This window comes from Arachis ipaensis, chromosome B07, assembly GCF_000816755.2.
Source record: "Arachis ipaensis cultivar K30076 chromosome B07, Araip1.1, whole genome shotgun sequence".
In the NCBI taxonomy this organism is placed as follows: domain Eukaryota; kingdom Viridiplantae; phylum Streptophyta; class Magnoliopsida; order Fabales; family Fabaceae; genus Arachis; species Arachis ipaensis.
The window spans coordinates 103,637,174-103,639,593 of NC_029791.2; positions in this window are offsets into that span (position 1 = coordinate 103,637,174).

Genomic DNA, 2,420 nt, shown 5'->3' on the forward strand with positions numbered 1-2,420 from the left:
AGTGTGTAGTGGATGAATTTTTACCGAAATTAGGTTCAAATACATATAATCCCTCTCTCATTCTGGCCAAATCAATTGTCCCCAAATTGTTGCTCTGTAGAGTGCAAGAAGAAGATGAAAAAGTGAGTTCACATATGAGTGCTGAAGTAATTTTTGAAACAGAGATAATATTAAAGTTAAAATGAGGTAAATAAAGAACATCATGAAGAACCAAGGATGGTGAAAATTGAACGATACTTTTATAAGAAACAGTAGTTCGAGAACCATTTGGTAAATGAACAATAATAGGAGAAATTTGTGTGTAAGAAATAAACCAAGACAAATTTGATGCAATGTGATCTGTGGCACCAGAATCAATGATCCAAGTATTCAAGAATGAATCTCGATTTGAAGAATTGTTAACAGTAGAAAAGGTATCGAAGGAACAAAGATAATGAGTAGTTGGACTTGGTAGAAGCTCAAGTTGGTTTGAAGGACGAGCTTCTTCATTGAAAGGAAGTGCCATGAAAGAAAAGTGTTGGGCTGACGAAAGGTCCAAAAGAGACTCCGGATGAAGTTGTTGGTGTGCCCTTTCTCCTTGATCCATGGATGTCAGCAGAGCTCAAGAGGAGCTCTGATACCATAATAAAATTATGAAAGAATAGGAAAATAAAAGAATTGTGAAAGAAAAAGATGAAGAAATTTTATTGATTGTTGATTGAATGAATTGTAAACTATGAAAGTAAAATTAAGTATATATAGAGTATTGGCCTATGAAAGATAAAAGTAGATAAAGATAAGATATAGAGATAAAGATAAAGATATAGAGATAACGATAAAGATAACTATAAGATAAGATAAAGATTAAATTATCATTTAATTTGTGTATTCTATTGGGCTGAATTTGTGGGCCGTGAGACGTCTTTATTGTTGTTATGGGTTAAGGTGGAAGAGTGGTTTAATATTACCATCAGCTTCCATCAAACAAAAGTAACGGTAACATATAGAAAAGCAGAATATAAACACTTTTATCGAAATAGATTTTTTATTGGAGTTACAAATCACAAAAAATCGAAAATAGAATTTTTGGTGTGGGTCACGTTCCATGGAAACTCACGTTCTCTCCCTCTATTTTTTTTCTTTCTTTGGGTGGTGATGATAAGAATGAAATGAAGAATGATGATATGGAATAAAAGAAATGTATCACATTATGTTTTTATATAAACAAGCCACGTTTCCATTTTTTTTTTTTCTTATCAAAAATAGGAGACTCGAATCCGCAACCTCTTAATTAAGTATAGAGAGACTATGTTATTTGAACTATTACTCATTGGCGCCACGTTCCCATTTCTCTACCTTTGATTATATATACATATATATTTATTTATACCTAGGCATATAAGCATAAAGCATGTTTCAATTATATATATATATATAATGCATATGACTAAAGGCTTCGGCCACTTCCTTTTTTTTTCTTTTAAATAATAATAATAATAATAATAATAATAATAATAATAATAATAATAATAATAATAATAATAATAATAATAATAATAATAATAATAATAATAATAATAATAATAATAATAATAATAATAATAATAATTCTTTTATATTTTTTTTAAATATTTTATTATAATAATAAAATTAATTTAAAAATTTTAATAAATTTTAAATTTAAAATATCATAAAATTTAATTTAATTATTTTTAAGAGATTAATTTTTTTTAAATAAAATAATACATTATTGTTATTAACAGTAAATTATAGTAACTAATTTTATGTTTTTTTGTTTTTTGCTAATGTTATAATTAACACAAATTTACTTAAGATTTGTCTGGGCGTTATTATCTTGATTAAAAAAAAGATTTTTTTTTCAATGAAAAGATATCTTTTTTATTTTTTAATGTATTTAGTAAATTTCTAGTAGTAAAAGTAAAAGCACTAAAAAATTTTTAAAAAAAAATCATTTTTGAGAAACTATAATTTACATCTTTTTTTAAAAAAAATTTAAAAAACATTTTTCATGTAATAAATAAACAAAAAAAGTACTTTTATATTGTCATACCCAATCATAATTGATGAATAAAAAAATTTTTTGCATGAGATATTCAAGCATAAAATTTCTTTTATTTTTTCATAAGATCTTTTAAAAAAATATAACTTGAAAAAAAAATTTCTTAAAAACTCAACCAAACAAATTTTTAAAATGTTCAAATATATTAAATTAAACACATAAAAATATTTTTTCTTAGAAACTCAACCAACCAAACAAATATTTTGAGTCATTATTTTAAGTTAAACACATAGAATCTATACATATAAATATTTTTTAAATAATAAATTTTTCAAAAAAAATATATTTATATTAATTGAATTAAAAAAAAGAAAAAAAGAAAATAAAAGCAATGAGAACAGAAAAAATAAGTTACCATATA